Genomic DNA, 17,521 nt, shown 5'->3' with positions numbered 1-17,521 from the left:
GCTGATGACATCCCCACTCCCAGGACCTGGCACCCAGTCTCTGTCCATCACCCTGTCATCATCATCCTCCCCCTCCGCAAACATGTCCTGCTGGGATCCCCCAAATTCCCCTTCTGTATGCATGGGCGGATGGACAGTCACCACTGTCTGACTGTCCAAAGCATCATCCCCCAAAGTGCCCATCAGCATTCCTTCCTCCTCCAATTCTGCCGCAACAGCACTCCATAACCCCGCTGTGCTTGGGGATAAGAAGTTGCTGAGTGACAGGGTGCTGGTGTCGCCCGCTGGGGCTGGAGAACTGCACTCCTCCTCCTCCCCAGGCAGTGCTGGTCGGCTGCTGCTGCTCTTGCGAACAGGAGTAGTGGCGGGGGTGGAGGACTCGGTTCCAGAGCTAATGGTGGCCTGCTCATCCACCATCAGTTCCACCACAGCGTCTGCGTCCTTCTCCTCAATAGGACGGCTACGACCTGAGGGTGGGAGGAACATCTGCGCCACATGCTGCTGCTGCTGTGTCTCTGCAACGTGACTCCCAGCTGTTGGGCGGCCAAGGTGTCCACGGCCAGTGGCTAATGGCGGAATAGCCACTGGTGCAGACGCAGAACTGCGCATGGTGGTGGTGGCGCGGCTGCCATGCCCACGACCTCCTCTCTTGGCGATGCCCTTGCTGCCCCTGCCCAAACCGCGGCTGCCAGTGCCATACATCATATATTTTTAATATTATACAAATGAAAAACAAAAAACGTATGTATGTAAAGGCGGGTGGGACAAGTGGGGTACTTTAATTGGGTGGGACTGGTGGTGGTGATTGTGTGAGGTGACGGACAGGTGTTGTACTCTACAGCAGAGATCGGTGTAGCGCCAACGAGAGAGTGCGGAGTGCACACACAAAGACCCTAGCTGACGCTGACTGACGGTGTCCCTATACACAGACTACAGTACAGTATAGTCAGCTAATACACAATAGAAGTAATATAAACAATAGGACGGTTGTAGCACTAACGAGAGGGTGCGGACAGCGCAGACATGCACTGCGCACACAAAGACCCTAGGTAACGCGGTGACGGATGGTCCCTATACACAGACTAGAGTACACTACAGTACTAGTAACTAAACAATAGAAGAATCTAGCTAAATAATACAACAGGTGTGACTAGATTACAGTGAGCAGATACAGCAGGACAGGTATAGCAGTAAAGCTGGGCCTTGCTAACTACAAAATCTACAAAATACTATAGTACAATAATCTATCTAACACAGAAGTAGTAGTAAAGGAGTAGAGTAGGACAGGTGAGAGCACAGGTAAGGTAGAGACTAGAGCACAGAGCAGGGCAGGCTGCCTTGCCTAGGCACAGGGCCTAGCTGCTGGCTGCAGGCCTGCAGCAGCACCAGTGGCAGTCTCCCTCCCTAGTCCCTAATCACACAACTTAAACTGCCTAAAATACAATCTATCTACAATACAAAACAATACAGTTGAATATCAAGTGTTGGAGTGTAAAAACGCTAGGTTTAGAACAATAGAAATGCACTTGCACACAGACAAAAAGCACTGGAGCAGTCTCTCAGTACTATCAGTCAGTAAGTCGCAAGTAGGACGAGTGAGGCAAGATGGCGTCCGCTATTTATAGAGGGGGGCTTGGCCAGGCTCCCCCTCTGTGATTGGCTGCAGTCAGAGGGCTGGGAGCCCTCTGATTCGCTTTTGAGGACTCGAGGTGACGTCTGCCGTGACGCTATCCGAGCTCGTGATGCTATCCAAGCTCGAATAGCTATAGGATATCTCCGGATAGCTGCTTGCTATCCGAGTGCGCTCGGATAGCACAGCCCGGATAGCTAATACTATTCGAGCTCGGTATTCGAGTTCGAATAGTGAAAAAAGAGCTAGGATATCAGAGTAAATTGGATAGCCTAGCTCAGATGAGCATCACTGATGTCCACATCGACGGTCATCTTAGGCATGCCATGGTTAAAAAAGCATTCCCCAGATATTGACTGGCGTACCAGACAGTTGATAAGCTTGTCTCCCTTCTGTCATGACCACTGTTTGAAGCAGGTTCCCATTGCGGTGAATGAGGCCCAAGTACTTGGAACCAGTGAACAGGATCCAGAACCCTCTGGGGTGCAGGTTGATTTGGATTGGGCCTCAGAGCTGGGTCCTTTTCAACAAGAAGTTCCTGAGGGTAAACCAGAGGGGGTTCTTTTTGTTCCCCTCCACTTGAGATTCAAGGTTTTGGAGACATTCCATGCCCATAAAAATGCTGGTCACCCGGGGGTGGCTCGCACCCTAGAATTATTAAATCGCAGTGTCTGGTGGCCCTCCGTCACTTCTGATTGCAAGGAGTTCGTGGGAAGCTGTGCTGTTTGTGCCAGGAGCAAGGGTTCTAGGCGAGCGCCTGCCGGCACCTTACAGCCGCTTCCCGTGCCCGAGGAACCTTGGACCCATGTGTCCATGGACTTTGTGGGTGAACTGCCTCTCTCTGAGGGTAAAATGGTCATTTGGGTGGTAGTCGACAGGTTCAGTAAGATGGCACACTTCATCCCCTTGAACGGACTCCCCTCTGCACAAGAACGGGCAGAGCTGTTTATTCTCCACATTTTCAGACTGCACGGGATTCCCCAGGATGTGGTATCAGATAGGGGAGTCCAGTTCACTTCTCGATTCTGGAAAGCTTTCTGTCAGTAATTGGGGATAAAGTTATCGTTTTCCTCCGGCTACCACTCACAGACCAACGGCTAAACTGAGAGGGTAAATCAGGCTGTCGAGCAATTCCTCAGGTGTTATGTGGCCGATGCCCAGACTGATTGGGTCAAGTTCTTGCCGTATGCCGAGTTCGCCCACAACAACTTAAAGTCTGCTTCATCAGGGTTCTCCCCGTTCCAGGTTGTTACGGGGAGATCACCCAAGTTTTCACCCTGCCTGTGGTGGCTTCACCTTTTCCAGCCTTGGAACATTGGTCTGAGACTATGAGAGGCATCTGGAATAAGGTGAAGCAAAATTTAAAAAAGGCCTTTTTAACTCAAAAGAGGCAGGCCGACAAAAGACGTTCGGTGGAATGGAAGTTCGCACAGGGAGATTTGGTGTGGATTTCCACTCGACACTTGTCCCTAAGGCAGCCTTGTGTGAAATTGGGTCCCAAATTCATAGGGCCATATTCCATTTCAAGGAAAGGGAATAATGTTACCTATGTGGTACCACTTCCCCCCAGTTTCAGGGGTGGTAGGACATTCCCCGTTTCACTTTTGAAGCCTGCCGTTTATGTGGATGCTCCTCCTCCTCCCCAGTGGTGATTAACGGAGAACCAGAGTATGAAATAGAAAAGATTTTGGATTCTTGAAAAGTACGTAAATCTTTACAGTATCTGGTCCACTGGCTGGGGTATGGTCCTGAAGAGAGATCCTGGGTACCACTCTCTCGCATGCATGCCGAAGAACTCAGGAGGGAGTTTCATAGATTGCATCCAGATAGGCCGGGTGGTGCGTGTCCGGAGTCCAGGCTTAGAGGGGGGGTACTGTGAGAAACGAGGCAGCTGCGGCGAACAGCACCGCCGCCGCAGCTGCCTCCATGCGGCCATCCGTACCCTTGGCGTCCAGGATGCCGAGGATGGAACGCTCTTCCGGGCAGGGGGTCGCCGTAGCGCGCGGGCGCGCGCACAGACGGGACCTTTATGCGGCGAGGAAGGCCATCAGCTGACATCAGAGGAGTCCCACGGTGCCCAGGATTGGCTGATTCAGAGGGGCGTGCCAGTGGGGTCTCCTCTGCTTCATAAGCCTCCGAGCTTCATTGTAGGATTGTCTGTTGTCGTTAATACTTGCGTGTTAGCGCTCAGACCTTAGGCTAGTTCCCAGGTGTTGATGCTAAGGATTTCACACCTAGTCTAGGATATTGTTGTCTTGCTATTTGTTTATTGTAGACTAGTTCCCGGGTGTTCATGCCAAGGAGTTCACACCCAGACTAGGATATTGTTTACTGTATTGATCTCCTGTGTATGACTCTTAGCTATTACCTCTGACTCTGATCCTGCCTTCTGATCCTGTACTTTCGCCTATCTGCCTACCTGTTGCTGAACCTCTGCCTGATTACCGTTAACTCTCTTGTCTCACGATTCTGTACCAATACGTACCTTCCTGTTGCTGAACCTTTGCCTGATTACCGTTAACTCTCTTGTCTCACGATTCTGTACCTATATGTACCTCTCTGTTGCCGACCTTGCCTGCCTGACCATTCTACTCGCCAGTGGGCCCTCGCCACTGGTGAGGTGTTTACTGCACCAGCTCCGCTGGTTAAGCAACTCTGCTAGGCTATAGTTCAGCCTTAATTACCTGCTCACTAGGTATCTGTCATTTTAGCATTACTGTATCTCTTAGGCTGCAGTATCGTTTGACTCACCCGCCCCTCGGGTGTTCATTTGCCTGCAGTATATTCTGAATCACCCACTCCTTGGGAGATTCAGCTTCTTCAGTATTGTTTCTCCAGCTTGCTGGAGCTTGTACGCTAGTGCACGCTTCGTGTACTGATAGTACCCCACCAGCCCCTCTGGTGAGGTTTCTTCAAACTATTAAAGTTATGGTTGCACCCAAACACTTACACTTTATTAGGTGTCCAGAGGTTAGCCATACTTGTATTATTGGTGATTCTGCAGATCACTAATAATCAGGTATACATCTGTATTGTTGGTGATACTGCAGATCATCAATAATCAGATACTCTCTGTGTGCCGACACCAACCGTTACAAGAATCAAGAATGAGAGGGTGGTGGGGGGTATGTGTGAACTGGCATCCTCTATTTTTTAGTTTACCTTGTTTGACAAAGTTCATTCGTATATAACATATTTGTGTTTTTGACATTTTAAAAATGGGGGAAAAAAAGACCAGCAAATTTTATAAAATAAAATTCTACAATTTTTTTTCTGAAATGTAAAGACAGCAGGTGTCAGCCAGGCTGGCAGCAGGCCTGCCTCCCATTCTTGGTGGTGGTGCCAGCAATTCCACTGCAGAGACATGCAGTGGAGACTTGCAAGCGATTGAATCACTTCTCTGCCTTTTGGCTAAGACCAAGTGTAGTATCATTTTTTAGCAGTTTCAGGGGAAGTTAGCTCTGACAACTGGGGCTTGATTCACAAAGCCATGCTAATTGTTTAGCACGGGCGTGCTAAACAGTTAGCACGTGAAGGGCCGTTTGTGGACTTTTGCAAGCGCAAATTGCAGCGATTTTGCGCGCTAATTATTTGCGCGTGCAAAAGTCCGCGATCGCGCGAATCGCGGCACTTTGCGCTCGCAAAAGTCCGAACGGCACTTCACGTGCTAACTGTTTAGCACGCCCATGCTAAACAGTTAGCACGGCTTTGTGAATCAAGCTCCTGGAGTGATGAACTGGGGGGCGGGGACCTAGAACAAGTGATCGGGGGAGTAGAGATGCCTGCACCGAAGGCAAAGGGGGAGGTTCCCGGGGAACAATGAAAAGGGCCCCACTTTGGTTGGGCCCGGGGCTGCCCATGCACGGTTTGTGGTGGTAGACCACACTGTCACCAGCCCTGCCATGTACAAAGGTTGAGTTTCAAATTGTGCCACACGTGCTACTACTGGCCTGTGCTTGGACCATTCAAGTGCCAGCACCCTGAAAATATGACCACAAGCTGGCTTTCCTCTCCAGGCAATTCCTTCACCATGGGCCTTCCATTCAGCTTTGTGATAAGCTTATCTTTCTTTAACCAGTTCGGCCTTTCTGGACGAGCTTTCTCGTCCAGAAAGGCACTGCTGCTTTCAATGCGTGGTGCACGCGATCGGGCGCGCGCCCGCGCGCGCACCCGCCGCCCGCCGCTGGCCCCCCGATCAGTGAATGGGAATATAATTCCCATTCACCGATCTAACTTCCCCGCAGAAATACCGACGCTTTCTCTCCAGAGAGCGTGGTATTTCTGCCCCCAGGAAACAACTCCTCTGAATTTTGGTTCCTGGATGCGAAATCGTTCGCATCCAGGACTTTTCTCACTGTGGCCATCTTGTGGCCAAATAGTAAACTGCACCCACATACATTTTTAATTAAAGAATTTGCTTATTTTACATGTAAAATAAGCAGTTTCCCTCCCACACCAAAAATTACCCACATACATTTTTTATTAAAAAAAAAAATAAAAAAAATACAATTAAAAAAAAACCAACAACATAAATAGTTACCCAAGGGTCTAAACTTTTTAAATATACATGTCAAGAGAGTATGTTATTATATTATTTAAAATTATAAGCTTATAAATAGTGATGGACGCAAATTGAAAAAATGCACCTTTATTTCTAAATGAAATATCGGCACCATAAATTGTGATAGGGACATCGTTTAAATGGTGTAATTAACGGGACAGATGGGCAAATAAAATACATGGGTTCTAATTACGGTAGCGTATATTAATTTCAAACTATAATGGCCAAAAACTGAGAAATAATGAATTTTTTTCATTTCTTTCTTAATCTTCCTGTTAAAATGGATTTAGAAAAAAATAGTTCTTAGCAAAATGTAGTACCCAAAGAAAGCCTAATTAGTGGCGGAAAAAACAAGATATAGATCAATTAATTGTGATAAGTAGCAATAAAGTTATAGGCGAATGAATGGGAGGTGAACGTTGCTCGGATGCATGAGATTTTCGGCACTGCGGCGCTGAACCGGTTAAGTTTTGGGAACAACAGGCATTGGTTTTTGCCCACAAAATTACCTTGCCTTGAATATCCTTCCATTTTGTTCTGCCCAGGGATCATGCTCCAGATCTCTTCCAAAACTAATTTAGTTTGAAAAAAATATATTTGGGGGGAGGGGGGGGAGGGATTTGGTAATAGCAAAACAAAATAAACCAAACAACAGTCAATGGGTTTGATTCACAAAAGAGTGCAAATTTTCGCGAGCAACAATAACGTTTTAGTGCACAAATGTGAATTTTTGCGCGAAACCGATATCGCTTGCGAGCAAAAATTTGCACGCAAAATCTTTATTGTTGCGCGCAAAAATGTGTGATTTGCGAAACGCAAACATTTGCTATCAGTTACCACTCTTTTGTGAATCAAGCCCAATGTGTGTAGTGGGAGTATTTCACTCAGCTTAGGAATCACAGTATGCTTACTAAGAGGGGCATACAAACATCAAAAGGAGCTAAGAGCTTAGAAGTGGTGAGACCTCCGCTAACAGTTCTGCCACTTTGTGCTTATAGCGAGGGTCCAGTAGCATAGCCACCCAGTACAGGTCATTCTACTTTAACCATTTTTATATGGGGGGTCCCTCCCCCCTCTCCCTCCCCCCTCTCCCTCCCTCAAAAGGCAGGACAGCATGAAAGATCCCATTTGAACAAGGATGGATGCCGAGATAGCCAGCTCATCTTGCTCACTGAGGTCACAAAAGGTCTCCTTTCCTTCTCCCCCCAGTCCCTCAGTGACAGTGTTCTGTCTGTGGAGTATGACACAGACATAGAAGAACTATTCAATAGTGCAAACACAGAACAGTGGTAACAGAGGCCCTGCTGCATTGATAGTAGTCTGCTGCTTGTGTAATGTGGGCTGCGGCACACAATTCTATCACACTAGAAGGGGCCACACCTGTGCGTCAGTGACAGTGTTCTGTCTGGGGAGTATCACACAGACACAGAGCTGTGCAATAGTGCAAACACAATACAGTGATAACAGAGGCCCTGGAGCCAGGCATGGGCTTACAAGTCCATAAGGACTCAAATTCATGATTTCAGGTGTGTGATTCAGGTGTGCAGCTGAGAGAGACAGGGGGCTACTTACCCTTGCCTTAAGTCCGCTGTCTTCTATGCGTTTCAAACGTCTTGTACGTATCCTATTGGACACGTTGAAAGAATCACTACTGCGCACTTCCTCCTTTCAGCTTTAAGGAGGAAGTGCGGTAGTAAGTCTTGCAATGCATCCAATACGAGGCGTGCAAGACGTTTGAAATGCATAGAAGTCAGCAAACTTATGGGTAAGTAACCCCCTCTCTCCCAGCCGCACACCTGAGGCAATTAAGCCTCATTTAAATCACGAATTTGAGTCCTTACGGACTCGTGAGCCCATCACTGCCTGGAGCTCCACCATGCTAACTAGTTATGCAATCATGCAGCCACGCGAGACTGGGCGGTAACAGGTCTGTAAGGCCCTTAGCTGTGCTGGTGCTGCAAGCGCGCGCCGCTCAACTGAACGGACCAGCTTGGGCGTTGTTATTTATTAAAAAAAAAAGTATATATATATATATATACATATATATATATATATATATATATATATATATATATATATATATATATATATATATATATTATTTTTTTTAAATGTCAAATGCCATTTACAAAAAAAATAAATAATTAAGTTAGTGTGTTATGCTCAAGTAAACGGACCAGCGTGATGCTGTGTCATGTCACATGTACTAAAGACCTGGATAGTATAGGAAGTTAATTATAGAACTTTATGATGGTAGCAAGCAGACGGACTCACTGTATAACCTATTTTTTATTTTGTTTTTCTTAAAGCATGTTTATCAAATGTATAAAAATTATTTCTAACATTATTATATTTGTGTGCTGCTTTTATTAATGTGTGCATACCATTGGTGTTTGTGTTTTGCGATCAGGTACAGGGGCGTAACTAGAAATCACTGGGCCCCCCTGCGAATATTTGGATGGGGCCCCCCCATAGGTGCCAAATAATCGTAATGGGGCAGCGTTTCACTGTAAATTAATTGTAAAGTGGGCAGCATTTTACCAGACAATCGTAATGTGGGCCAGAAAATCGTAATGTGGGCAGAGTTCACCAGAAAATCGTAATGTGGGCCTTTAGAAAATCATAATGTGGGCAGAGTTCACCAGAAAATCGTAATGTGGGCACCAGTCACCAGAAAACCGTAACGTGAGCAGCAGTCACCAGAAAATTGTAACGTGGACAGCATTCACCAGACAATTGTAATGTGGGCAGCGTTCACCAGAATATCGTAATGTGGGACAGAAAATCGTAATGTGGGCAGCGTTCACCAGAAAATTGTAACATGGACAGCATTCACCAGACAATCGTAACGTGGGCAGTGTTCACCAGAAAATCGTAATGTGGGCCAGAAAATCATAATGTGGGCAGCGTTCACCAGAAAATCGTAACGTGGACAGCATTCACCAGACAATCGTAACGTGGGCAGTGTTCACCAGAAAATCGTAATGTGGGCCAGAAAATCCTAATGTGGGCAGAGTTCACCAGAAAATCGCAATGTGGGCAGCAGTCACCAGAAAATCGCCATGTGGGCAGCAGTCACCAGAAAATCGCCATGTGGGCACCAGTCACCAGAAAATCCTAATGTGGGCAGCAGTCACCAGAATATCGTAATGTGGGCAGCAGTCACCAGAAAATCCTAATGTGGGCAGCAGTCAGTCACCAGAATATCATAATGTGGGCAGCACACACCAGAAAATCCTAATGTGGGCAGCAGTCACCAGAAAATCCTTATGTGGGCAGCAGTCACCAGAAAATCGCAATGTGGGCAGCAGTCACCAGAAAATCGCAATGTGGGCAGCAGTCACCAGAAAATCCTAATGTGGGCAGCATACACCAGAAAATCGCAATGTGGGCAGCAGTCACCAGAAAATCGCAATGTGGGCAGCAGTCACCAGAAAATCGCAATGTGGGCAGCAGTCACCAGAAAATCCTAATGTGGGCAGCAGACACCAGAAAATTGCAATGTGGGCAGCAGACACCTGAAAATCGCAATGTGGGCAGCAGACACCTGAAAATCGTAATGTGGGCAGCAGACACCTGAAAATCGCAATGTGGGCAGCAGACACCTGAAAATCGCAATGTGGGCAGCAGACACCTGAAAATCGCAATGTGGGCAGCAGACACCTGAAAATCGTAATGTGGGCAGCAGACACCTGAAAATCGTAATGTGGGCAGCAGACACCTGAAAATCGCAATGTGGGCAGCAGTGACCAGAAAATCGCAATGTGGGCAGCAGTGACCAGAAAATCGTAATGTGGGCAGCAGACACCTGAAAATCGCAATGTGGGCAGCAGACACCAGAAAATCGTAATGTGGGCAGCAGACACCAGAAAATCGCAATGTGGGCAGCAGACACCAGAAAATCATAATGTGGGCAGCAGACACCTGAAAATCGTAATGTGGGCAGCAGGCACCTGAAAATCGTAATGTGGGCAGCAGACACCAGAAAATCATAATATGGGCAGCAGACACCTGAAAATCGTAATGTGGGCAGCAGACACCAGAAAATCGCAATGTGGGCAGCAGTGACCAGAAAATCGTAATGTGGGCAGCAGACACTTGAAAATCGTGATGTGGGCAGCAGACACCTGAAAATCGTAATGTGGGCAGCAGTCACCAGAAAATCGCAATGTGAGCAGCAGACACCAGAAAATCGTAATGTGGGCAGCAGACACCAGAAAATCGCAATGTGGGCAGCAGTCACCAGAAAATCGCAATGTGGGCAGCAGACACCTGAAAATCGCAATGTGGGCAGCAGTGACCAGAAAATCGCAATGTGGGCAGCAGTGACCAGAAAATCGTAATGTGGGCAGCATTCACCAGAAAATCGCAATGTGGGCAGCAGTGACCAGAAAATCGCAATGTGGGCAGCAGACACCTGAAAATCGCAATGTGGGCAGCAGACACCTGAAAATCGTAATGTGGGCAGCAGACACCTGAAAATCACAATGTAGGCAGCAGACACTAGAAAAAAAAATGCACCTGTGAAAAAAAAACAATTCACTTACCTGACAGAAGTCTTCTCCTCTCCCGGCATCTGGCTCGAAGCTCCCCGAGTCCTCCTGCAGCACATCTCAGTCCCGCGCTGACAGGCAGAGTGCAGGGCTACGGCAAGATGGCTGCCGAAGCCCTGTACTAGAGACACAAATAGTCTCCAGTGTAGGGCTTCTTCGGCCGGCATCTTGCCGCGCCCTGCTCTGCCTGCCGGAGACTATGCAGGCTGCTGGAGCGGGGCTGCGGGGAATGAACTGGCCAGTTGAGCACCTTGCTGGGGGGTCCAGAGCAGCGCTCCCCCCACGCACAGTGAGCGGGCCCCAGAGCAGCCCCGGGCCCCCCTGCGGCTGAGGGGGTCGCATCCCCGGTAGGTACGCCGGTGATCAGGTACCTTTGCAAAACAGTTGTCCCTAGGTGGGTGTTGGGCTTCCCATGACTCAGTTTCTTTTGGCAGAGGTTGCAGATGGCATTGCTGGTATCACAGGCACACAAACAAATAAAATGCCACACTGGTGAGCTTTGGAATGTCGGCAATTGGATGGTGGCAACAGCAGGTGTTAAAGGGCATGTTGGCTGGCTAACCCCAAGTGTATCACTAAATGCATCATGTGTGAATAACTCCTCTGACACATCAAGTGGAATAGCTGTGTGCTAGTAGTGGTGTTAAGTTTTTGTTGGGTAACAGAAGCAGAGCAGGAGGAGGACGGTGCATCAAGGTGCTTCTGTGCGGAAGCTGTAGAAGATGTGGTGTGCTGTCACTGTGTAACCCAGTCAACCACGTCCTCAGAATTGTGGGGGTTGAGGTTACGTGCCCTCTGAACACTGTACATTTTTCCAGGGCCACAGGAAATCACAGCAGCACAACCTTGATGACACTTGCAAGGTGGCCTGCCTCTGCCTGGCATTTTTTTTAAATTGTGGTACTGTGCCTGCAACAAGTGAGAAGTAATGAAGTGGAGGTGCCTGCAACTGAATATAGCAGCAACAATAGTACTAGTGTACACAGCTCTGGTTGTCAGTGGGCTGTGTAGTGTCAAACACCAAGATACACAACAGTTCAAACACATGACCCAGCAGCCTTATACACTCACGCCCAACTACATACACTACCCTAGCACCCTTTCCCCCCACCAAACATTTCTTAACCAACAGAACCAAATTTCTTTTTTTTTTTTTTTTTTAATATATATTAATATATCAGCCATGACCGACACCACTCTCCTTCACTCACACTTAAAGAACACTACTTACTCCAAGACGTACGATGGAATGATACTTTAATCGGCCACAGCTGAACCAAATTAATAATAAACAACCTTTTTCATTAAACACAGCATTGAACAAATCATTAACACAAACCAGTAACAAATAAATAACAGTGCATCCAACATAAGGTGCTCGAAGAAGACTTCATCCCCCTCTGCTGTTAGGTGGCGACCGAGGAGCCCCATGTTTACTTCCAACTATCCCACTGAGCATGCAGCCATACCCCCAGCCGTGCTACCTGGCCCGGGAGTTCCATGGGCTTACATGCAGCATATCTTATTTGACATATTACCCAATACTTTCCAATCCGAATCTCGTCCATTTTCTTGATCATACCCCGATTTATCACTCTGACCCCTCAGTCCCTTTACTTGCCACCTCTCCAAGCAGAAGGGGACCGCCGCCGCAGCTGTGACATCTGGAAAACAAAAACACTATTAGAATACTGTCTATACACCACCTAACTAAACTTCCCCCTACCTAACAACGCATGTCTCCCACCACCCGAAAGTGCGCCGAAACTTTCCGGCTACTATGTAAAAAACAAAAAAGCCACCATCCCCCCTCCCGTCCTAACTAACATTAAACTAAAGGGCGGGTGGGTGGGACGTTTACTCAGACTGCCATCCACGGAGGTAATGACTACCCCCGGCCCCCTAGCTTCCTGTCCTCCTCCTAGCTCGGCCCCCAGCCCTGCCTCCAGCTACTTCTCCCTCCCCTCACTATTAACCCATACCACCCCAGCTGGGAGTTCGTGAGAACTCGCCTGGGGTCATGATGCCGCTGGGCTAAAGGCACAGCGCATCGCTTGACCCAGCAGCCTTATACACTCACGCCCAACTACATACACTACCCTAGCACCCTTTCCCCCCACCAAACATTTCTTAACCAACAGAACCAAATTTTTTTTTTTTTTTTTAATATATATTAATATATCAGCCATGACCGACACCACTCTCCTACACTCACACTTAAAGAACACTACTTACTCCAAGACGTACGATGGAATGATACTTTAATCGGCCACAGCTGAACCAAATTAATAATAAACAACCTTTTTCATTAAACACAGCATTGAACAAATCATTAACACAAACCAGTAACAAATAAATAACAGTGCATCCAACATAAGGTGCTCGAAGAAGACTTCATCCCCCTCTGCTGTTAGGTGGCGACCGAGGAGCCCCATGTTTACTTACAACCATCCCACTGAGCATGCAGCCATACCCCCAGCCGTGCTACCTGGCCCGGGAGTTCCATGGGCTTACATGCAGCATATCTTATTTGACATATTACCCAATACTTTCCAATCCGAATCTCGTCCATTTTCTTGATCATACCCCGATTTATCACTCTGACCCCTCAGTCCCTTTACTTGCCACCTCTCCAAGCAGAAGGGGACCGCCGCCAACGCAAGCCTGCAGTGATTCCTCACTGAAGGCGCGCCCGCCACAACTCAAAAGTCAGTTCAATATGCTCCTGCAGGAGCAAATTGAACATGTTGAGCCCTACCTCATTCAGGTGTACCCCATCCCTCCTGAAATACATTTGCTTCCCTTCTAAACTGACATGTCGAACCACCCGATCCCCCCGGTCTAGCAAAAACTTCCCGACGGCTCGGTTCACCTTCACCCGCACTCTCTCCATGGCCCTGTGACTTCGGGCAAACCGCCACACAAGTCGCGGGAGCATGTCAGACCAAATAATTCTTACCTTAGGAACCAACTCCCGAATTGCTGTCAAGTCTTCCTTCATCTCCCTAATCAGGGCCCGGATCGGCTGACGACCCATATCATTCCCCCCTGCATGAATAACCAAAATATCCGGCCACGGAAATGCCAAAAGCAATTCCCGAAAGTAAGGCAAAACCTCCTCCCAAACCAGACCCCGTGACCCGTGCCAAAAAACCCTGATCTCCTCTACATTTAGCCCCATCTGCAGACCGCTCCTCCTTAGCTCCGCTCTTTTTGCTGCCCAATAAACGTACGAGTGTCCTAATATCCACACCACATAGCGTCCTTGACCTGTCAAAAAGAAAGAAAGAAAATCACATATCCCCCCCACAAATTCCCATATCAACAAATAACTAACCCCTCCTTGCAAACTAAAACCACACTATCCAGCCCCTCACCTCACCTAATGAGCCTGCTCCACCCTACCCGGCCGAACATAGGAGCGATACCGACTGGATTGCCACCTCCCAATTTTCATCACTGCGTCCGCCGACAATCCTAGCCTAGCTGCCTCTGTTGCCGCCCCTATCCTGAACGAATGCGAGGCATACTCAGAACTTCTTAAACCCAAACGGTCCAGGCACATCCGCATTACCGACACAAATTGAAAACGCGAAAGAACCGTCCCATCCGCGTGTACCAAAAACTTGGAACCCGATCCCTTCCGCGATGCAGTATAGCCCCGTCACACTCGTAAAGAGCAAACCTCCTCCCCATGTAAGGGGAACAGAGCTATCTGTACCCCTTTACCCTCCTGATCAGTCTTTGACCGACAAATCTTTACAAACAGCACCCCCTCTTGCTCCCAGACATCATCCCTATTCAGACCCCCTTCCCCTTTTTTACTTGCACATACCAATACCCCCACCCTAAGCGCGGCATAAAATGCCAGACAAAAGGCCATCCGAAACAGACCGACCTCATCCTCCGATGAACAGACCCCCGACAATTCCCGAAACAGACCCCGCAAAATGTCCCACGTGACCGGCCGACGTCTGTCTATCGACTTATGTTCCTTCCTCCACCCCTTCAAAGCCTGCCGCACCACGAAACCCTTCGTAAAATCGCTCCACCCATGTAGTTTTGCTAAAAAGGCCAACGCCGCTACTTTTTTATCCAGTACTGCTGGCGAAACCCCTTCCTCCATCCAAGATCCTATCAACCACAAAAAAAGGTCGTCTCTCTCGCCTGCCGAGCTGCCCATCTCCCAATGCTGCTGCCACCTGAACCACTCAGCCCATACTTTATTGTAGGCCTTCCAGGTCCCAGGAGCCACCGACTTCCGGATCCAGGACCACAGCACCGCTACAGGACACTCCATACAAACGCTGGACACACCTCCCCGCGTCGACGCGCCTCCGGTGCCAGACTCCAAAAACGATCCCACTGCAAACGAGACAACGCGTCAGCTATCTCGTTGTTTACCCCAGGAATATGCACAGCCTTGAAATGAATATTAAACCTCAAACAGGCCAGAACGAACCGCCTCAAGACCTTAATCACCGGGGGAGAAGAAGCCGTGAGTGAATTAATAGCAGAGACCGCAGCGGTATTGTCAGACCGAAAGCAGACTGCTTTATTTGACAGCTCTGGGCCCCAAATTTCCACCGCCACCCATAGCGGAAAGATCTCTAAGAACGCCAAATTCCTTACTACTTCACTCCTGGCCCACTCAGCCGGCCACCGCTGCGTGCACCACCGTCCCCCAAAAAAGGCCCCAAAGCCACAAGACCCCGATGAGTCCGTGAACAGCTCAAGGCTGTCCAAATCCCTCCAAGGGTCCAGCCAATAGGCTAACCCGTTGTATTGCCCCAAAAACTCCTTCCACACTTCCAGATCTGCCCTGTGTTCCTGATTCAACCTGATGAAATGGTGCGGCTCTGTCACCCCACACGTAGCCAGGGACAGGCGTCTTGAAAATATTTTCCCCATGGGCAACACCCTGCAAGCAAAGTTGAGCTTGCCCAGCAATGACTGCAACTGTTTTAGAGTGACTTTCCGAGCCCCCAATACCCTGAGAATGTCCGCCAATAAGCTCTCCAACTTGTCGCGAGGAAGCCGACATACCTGCTTCCCGGAATCAATTTCAATCCCCAAAAATTTGATTATTGGCGCAGGGCCTTCCGTCTTGTCTTCCGCCACTGGCACCCCAAACTCCCGGAAAACCCCCAACATCCCTCTTAAAGCCAGGTCACACACTCTCGAGCCCCTGGGACCCACACAGAAAAAATCGTCCAAATAGTGCGTTATAGCTGTGATCCCGGTTCTCCGCCTGATGACCCATTCGAGAAAAGAGCTAAACGTCTCAAATAGGGCACAGGAAATGGAACATCCCATAGGCAGACATCCATCAATGTAAAAACCCCCTTCAAAATAACAACCTAACAGCCTCATACTCTCGGGGTGTACAGGCAACAGGCGAAAAGCCGATTCAATATCGGTCTTAGCCATCAGCGCTCCCTGTCCCGCCTGACGTACCATGTCCAAGGCAGTGTCAAAAGATGTGTAGTGTACTGATGACAAATCTGGGTCAATGCCATCGTTCACAGATCCCCCTTTTGGGTAAGACAGATGGTGAATCATCCTGAACTTCCCTTGCTCTTTCTTCGGGACAACCCCCAGAGGTGACACGACCAAATCTGGAATAGGAGGGACCGGAAATGGTCCCAACATTCTTCCCAACTCCAATTCCTTCTCCAATTTAGCCCTGACAACCGACGCATGCTCCCTAGCCGACTTCAAGTTCTTAGTATGAACCACGGCCCCTCCAACAGACGACGGAATCCTAAACCCCTCCAAAAATCCCCGTCTCAGGATATCAGCAGCTCCCTTATTGCTGTAAAGATCTAACCAAGGGCCCATTGCTCCTACCCTCACCGGCGTCGTCCCTTTTGTTAGAACTATCCCCTGGCCGCCGTTGGAAGCCCTGAGGCTTGGATTTACGGAAACATTTGGCTGCTGAGTGATTCCCGTTGCAGAAGGAGCACTCGTGCTTGAATCTGCAGCTCCCCGCAAATTTACAGTGTGACTCATTTTATGCCCAGCATACCCCTCGTCTGCCAGAGCTCGTGACCCCGGCGTTCGCCGGAGCCACAGCTGATGGAAAGGACTGCAACGGTGAGGCCGCCGGGTACAGGCCCCCTTTAGTGTTCATTACCCTCAGCCAAATACCGATGTCCTTGTGCCCCCAATCAAAAGTCCGGTTGCACCGACATACGCTGACGAAATTGCTCGTCATACCGCAACCAGGACATACCCCCATACACTCTGTGAGCTTCCCATACTGCGTCCAGATATCCGAACAGTGCGGAGCACTTCTCTGGCGTCTTCTCCCCAATGATGCTGGCCATGATTGTGTAGGCCTGCAACCAATTACCAAAGGTTCTCGGGATGAGCCTGAAACGCCGACGATCCTCGTCCTCTTCTTTCCTGTGCTCTTTTCCCTTTACCCATCTATCAATATTAAAACGCTCCAAGGGCAACAGGGTGAAGATGTCTAAATACTCCCTCCTCCAGATTTTATCCCGCATTTCTTGCTTTAAATGAGCCCCGAGAGGGCCCTCGTAACACGTATAAGCATGGCCCTTTGCTGTATCCGAAATTGGGACCGCTTTACTGGATTTTGCCGCCCCATCCCCCGTACTAGCAGCTTCTGCCGCCTCCTCACCCCCCTCCCCTGAACCAGAAGTGGTGCCGTCCTGTGTTGCCGTATGAGCCTGTGCTGAACCCCCTCTCCCAACAACAGTTACCGTGGGCCCAGCCCCCCAGACCGATTCCAAAGAAGGCGACGCCCCCTGC

The 17,521-nt window shown here is 48.9% G+C and overlaps 1 pseudogene; it reads left to right on the top strand.

The window, feature by feature from the left end:
* The first annotated feature begins 5,021 nt into the window (after positions 1-5,021).
* LOC137564761 (U2 spliceosomal RNA) lies at positions 5,022-5,163 on the top strand (annotated as a pseudogene).
* The last annotated feature ends 12,358 nt before the right edge of the window (positions 5,164-17,521 follow it).

This window comes from Hyperolius riggenbachi, chromosome 3 (assembly GCF_040937935.1).
Source record: "Hyperolius riggenbachi isolate aHypRig1 chromosome 3, aHypRig1.pri, whole genome shotgun sequence".
Classification (NCBI taxonomy): Eukaryota; Metazoa; Chordata; class Amphibia; order Anura; family Hyperoliidae; genus Hyperolius; species Hyperolius riggenbachi.
The sequence above is the reverse complement of the archived record's forward strand: the minus strand, read 5'-3'. Positions and strand labels throughout refer to the sequence as shown.